Here is a 6,230-nt window from a genome sequence, read left to right on the forward strand (position 1 = left end):
CATTCTTCATATCTACCCAACTGATTTTAAAACATATATTTGTACAAAAAAAAACTTATTTGTGAATGTTTATAGCAGCCATAGTCTTAATCACAATGGGTGGTGAAACTCTTGTGATGATGGATATGAGACATTATAAATCTGTCAAAACCCATAGAACTTAACAACACACAGAGTTGAATTATACTGTATGTAAATTTTAAGAAGTCATCTAGAGGATAGGGGACTCCAGAATGGAACGTGGACTGTGACAAATGTATATTTCTGTATTACAAAAGTTTTATACACCTTCATCTAAGAGGGCAGACTGAAATGGTGTTGACCTAAGTAACTTTGGAAATGAATGGAGAGCACATAAGATGATCCTGGAAAATCTTGTATTGCCAAATAGTAAGAAAGTGCTAAGAACGAAAGCACAATTATAGAGTTATGTCAAGGGACATGGTTGCCAACTGAAAGTACTCCCAATAATCAAAGCTAGACTGTTCTGAGGAACAAAATAAATGATGTAGTAATGGATTATAACCCAAAGTATAAAATAAATATTCATGAGCCCATATTGATAGAAATAATTTAATAAATAGGTAAATAAAGGAGATAAGCAAACATCCTTAGCAGAAGAATTCCAAATAATTTATGTAGGTACTCCTCCCTCAGAGATGGAGCATAACTCATTTTTTGTGTGTGAGTTGTTCATGGTGACTTCCTTTTGAAGTGTAAAGTGTGAAAGGGGGGTGAGGGAGACAATCACTTTACAGTGGAGAAATCTGACAAACATTATCTCAATTAGGTGATTAAGTTCAACAACAGTGCTAAATCATTTTGATTGCACGTACACCTGATATGTGATGAGACTGGAACCTTACCTCTGTTGTCTTCCTTCCAACAATCTATAACCCCAGTCTAACCATGAAAAAGATCATCAGAAAAATTCTGATCGAGGAATATTCTACAAAATATCTGATCCATACTCAAAACTGTCAAAACAATCAAAATCAAAGGAAGTCAAAAAAATGCTCATATTCTAGAGGAACTTACCAGACATTGCAGCTAAAGGTAATGTGCTGTCTTGGATAGAATCTTGAAACAGAAAAAAGGCATTTGGTAAAAACTAAAGAATACATACAAAATATTTTAAACTTTAGTAAATAATCTACTGATGTTGACTGATTTGTTGCAGGGGCCCTAATCCTTGCCTGGAACTCAATCATTCTGTCCTTTAAAGCGGAAGTCTCACTGGTCCCTCAACCTTCTCAGAAATCATAAAGCTACCATGAGTGGTGCTGGGAGGGCAGTTGTGAGATAATAAATGGATACAGTTTTAAGCTGCTACATTTGAATTGTCATACTGCAAATAAAACTTATAACCTTATTCGAGTTATGTCTTACTATTATTAAAATCAAGTATTTGTCTTTCTATAGGGTTTATAAGTACAGTGACTTTATTATTAAACATATCTTTAATTATTTAAGGCATTTTTAAACATAATATTTTATTATTTCAATATCTAGTTTGCTAATTATTAAATGTTAGGATTGAGGTGGCAATGGGATGCTGGGATAAGGTGTTGTCCACATATCTGGGATGAATTTTCCCTTAATGCCCTTAACCCTTTGCCCTATTATTCTTTCATTATACAAATAGAATGAGTCACCTGATCACTGAATATTGGATATAACTGGCATGGGTAACTCAGTTTTCTCCATCCTCTTTCACCTTAAAAATTGGATGCATACAGGAAGAATACATTCTGGTCACCCTTACTTTAACAGAGACAGACTCATGTAAAGTCCATTCATCGAACTGAGTATGTAGGGAAGTTTGTCTAATCTGGGGTTTTAGCATTAGCATGATTATTTTTGCTGCACATCTAAACTTTATCCATTAATATCAGCGTTTTTAGTAAAATAAGTAATATTTTGGTCCCCATTTGCATTTCTTTGTTAATCTCAATTGAATCCAAAACAAGATGGGGAACACAGACATGATATTGTGATTCCCTCATGCTCCAGCTACAGACTAGAGAAAAAACATGGAATTGCATTTATTTTTTAAATATATTTTATTTTAGTTACTTTGAGCTATGGTAATTAGGTCCTGATGTTGGGTGACTTATATTGTGTTTTGTGGTAGCTGAATGGTGCACTAGACAGTGATCTATAGCTGACTTTGTTCGTCAGATAGGTGGCTAATGCCTGTCCAGACACAAGAAAAAAGACTGTTACCTGTCTGGTCTTCATGCCATCTCTTTGCTCTAGAGCCAGGAAAGAGACAGAAAACTTGTTGAGCTTCTAATTCACTCCGCTAAGAACAGTTTATCTCTGAGGTCTCAGGTTAACCAATGATTCGTTCCTTTCTAACATTTTTGAGCTTTAACTGTTACATTTGTATTCATAGCAGAGAAGGGAAAATATGTCTACACTTGCTGTCCTATTAGATTCCAGGAAGCTCTGAGATCTCACACATTCCAGGTCCAGCACACTGATCTGCTGGAGTCAAAGACGTTTTCTAGGAAGACGTAGACGAGCTGATGTAAAAAATGAAGAAAAGATAATGCTGAGCTGGGATTTTCACAGAATTCTTTCTTATGCTCCCCACTACCTTTCATTTACTTTAAAAACAAGACAATTTTTTCTATGATACCTGATTATAATCATGGTCTCTGATTTTTAATGAAGGTAGAGGGTGCTGGGAATGTTTTTAAAACAATTCAAAAAATAGGAAGCTGTATGTTAGATAACTCTGATTTTGCTTTTTCTCATTTTCACCAAGTAATTATAACAGATATTTAAGATTTTGTAGATAGAATGGCTATTTGCCTAAATAGTCCCACTTTATCTCTGAATAAGTCAATTAGTTCTGCCAATTGTTTTCAGCACATTATTTCTTAAATGTCCTAGTTTGGATAATACATTGATGGTCACCTTAAATCTAGAGAAATTTTTAAAATTTTTTCTTAATAATTAAAGTGTAGGGAGAAATAATTACAGTAGTAATTATTGATTTTCCTTACAATTAACCTTTAGCTAAAATATTCTGAATATATTTATAGTTAATAAATTATAAGACAGATAAGTTATATTTTAACTAAAACATCAGTATATGACTCATTATTTGAACCTTTTTTACATTCATTGTGGATTAAAGAGGTACAAATTAGTAGATAAAAGATGGTCACAGGGATGTGGAGTACGGCATAGGGAATGCAGTCAGTAGTATTGTAATGACTATGTGTTAGAACCATATGGGTGATAGAATAATTGGGGGCATCATTTTATAAACTGTATAAATGTCTAACCAATGTACTGTATACATGAAACCAATAAAAAAAAGAACTCAAAAAAGTCAAAAATGAAATGTATGTTGTCAAAATCCTTTTATTTACTTTATATTAACTTTGCTTTTTTTTTAAATAGGCATCACAAAGTTCAAGTCTTTTCATTGTCCTCTCCATCTTCCATCTATCTATGCCTTCTTAAATCAATTTTTATATATATATATATATATTTTTTTTTTTTTTTAACACCTACAGCACCTGGTCTTCCTAGATGGTCTCCTATCCAGGTACTAACGAGGCCTGACCCTGCTTAACTTCTAAGATCAGACGGGATCAGGTGTATTCAGGATAGCATGGTCATAGACCAATTTATATTTTTTTCAATGTTCCTGTAGATGCTTTCTGTTTACCAGTTCACCCATAATAGGACTGAATTTGTCATAATTACTGAGTTTTTTATATTTCCATCATTCCAAATCTGTAATGTGTTTTTCCAGTTCTTATGAAGGCGGTTTGGTCCAGCCTGTGTCCAGCCTGCTGTGTTCTAACCACCCTAACCAGAGCAACAGATTATCATGCCATTGCACAAATACAACTATCTGTAGTCACACAAATTCATTAATAGGAATAAGACAATCTTGGTGTTTAGCTGAAGAGACACCTCACTATCTGCTTGACATTTAATGAGCATGGACAAATTATTGGGCTTTGATCTTATTCATTTACATTTTCCTCCTAATTCTCAGGCAAAGATCTCACTTTTTACATAACTGAGAATATTAAAATCATTAGGTGAGAGTTGTCATTATGCTCTCTTCACTAAAATTAAAAGCCTATTTCCAATCATTGACATTTGTATTAGTTTTCTATTGCTGTAAAACAAATTAGCATCTTGAAATGACATGTATTTATCATTATTTCAATTTCTGTAGGATAAAAGTCCAGCACAGCCTGCTTAAGATCTAATGTGGCTGAAATCAAGGTATCAGTGTTGTTCTCATCTGGGACTCTGGCTTCAATTCTACAGTCATAGGTTATAAGCAGAATTCATTCCCTTCTCACATTTTCCATATGACTTTCCATTTCAAGTAAGCAACAGTAGGTCCTTTTCACACTTACAATCTCTCCGATATCCCCTTCTACCACATCTCACTGATTTCTTTTCTGACTTTCTCTTCTACTTTTAAGGGTTCAGCTCAATAATCCAGGTAATATCCTGCTTTATGGCTGGTTGATTAGCAACCTTACATATTCAAAGGGTTTTTTTTTTTTTTTTCATATAACATAATTTAACCATACAAGTGACACTGGGAATGCTGATCAGGGGCAATTTCTGCCTACCACACCAAAATATAAAGATTTGTCATTAATAGGGAAATAAAAAAGTTGAAGAGATTTTAACTTGGTATTATGAATGGAACACATTTTTTAAATCAAATCAAAGAAAAATAAAACAGGACGGAAATGGCTGCCCAGGAGCTAATAAGGCAGATATTTGTCTCTTGACCTTATTATACTGTCCCCTTAGAATCTCCAAAATTATCACCTATATAAAGTGTAAAGCCTAAGTGAAATTCTTTTCTCATTCTTACCCCACTCCTTCTTTTTCTTTCTTCAGTGCTTGGAGTAATTTTAGAGGAAATCAGGGTGGGCAATTTAAAATTCATTAATGGGTTTTATTATTTATTCATTTAACAAATATTTTACTTTGAATTTAGACTTTTTATGTTTCAAAAGCATTACTACTAGGTTTTCAGATGCTATACAAAACCAAACCAAACAAACAAACAAAAACTATTACCATTTAGCATTCCTATCTCTCCAGCCTTTAGCTTTTACATCCCTCAGGAAACATGTAAAGCATCTAATAGATATCTCCCAAACTACCTAAAATAGCACTCCTTCCTGATTCCAGCGCATTTACCTGAACATATTCCTTGAGACATTCCTAAATATCTTTAAGTCTGCAGCAGCATCGCCTCAAAGCTTCAGACTACTGTTTTTAAGGCTATAATAACCATAATTTTATAGATTATATTTATAGGGAATGTGAGAGAGTAAATAAACTCCTCTTGGTTCAATTTCATTTTTGATATTTTTAATAGTATAAGCTGAAGATAGCAAATATATTAAACTAATACATCTATTAAAAGAAATATATGTAAGTCTTCTAAATTCAGAGGTTAATCATGTGATAGAAACAAATAGTTAAATTGGACTTCCTCAAAATTAAAAACTTTGTGCTTCAAAACATGATTAGGAAAGTCAAACAATGAAAAATAGAATGAGAGCATTTGTAAATAATATGTACAAAAAGAGGTTTGTATTTCATTGTTTCTATATCTGCTGATTTGTCAATATTAGTTCCAATACATTCAATCAGAGAGATATGAGTTAGGTAAAAATGCCGATAATAAAATAAAAGATCCTGTTTTTCATGTTCTTTTACCTATATGTTTTTATACTTCAGAATGATCTTGAGAAAGATAAATAGGAGATACAACAATAAGTTATATCTGACTCACTTTAAAATACCAACATTATAACATCAATACTACCAACAATTAGCTCAATTGTGAAACAACTTAATTTTTTTTTTACTTTTTTCTTTTGTTTTTTGAAACTTTTCCAAATCATTATAAATTCATTATGCATTTATCATTTTTAGCATGAACCAAACTATAGATGTAGAAAAACAACAATTAAGAAATGATAAATATTTAATGCTCCTCTAAAACTTGATATACAATGGACTATTACTCAACCATAAGAAGAGATGAAATACTGCCATTTGAAACAACATGGATGGACCTCAACATAATCATGCTAAGTGAAATAAGCCAAACAGAAAAAGTTGAAAACCACACTGTATTACTTATATGTGGGTTATAAACGTAAAAGCAACAAACAAACAGGAGAAATAAGCAGAGGCTCATGGACATGGACAATAGA

At 32.6% G+C, this 6,230-nt stretch overlaps 1 pseudogene; it reads right to left on the reverse strand.

Annotated features, from left to right (window-relative positions):
- Positions 1 to 3,524: 3,524 nt before the first annotated feature.
- Positions 3,525 to 3,643, reverse strand: LOC118610942 (annotated as a pseudogene).
- Between the last annotated feature and the right edge of the window lie 2,587 nt (positions 3,644 to 6,230).

This window comes from Rousettus aegyptiacus, unplaced genomic scaffold (assembly GCF_014176215.1).
Source record: "Rousettus aegyptiacus isolate mRouAeg1 unplaced genomic scaffold, mRouAeg1.p scaffold_m13_p_13, whole genome shotgun sequence".
Classification (NCBI taxonomy): domain Eukaryota; kingdom Metazoa; phylum Chordata; class Mammalia; order Chiroptera; family Pteropodidae; genus Rousettus; species Rousettus aegyptiacus.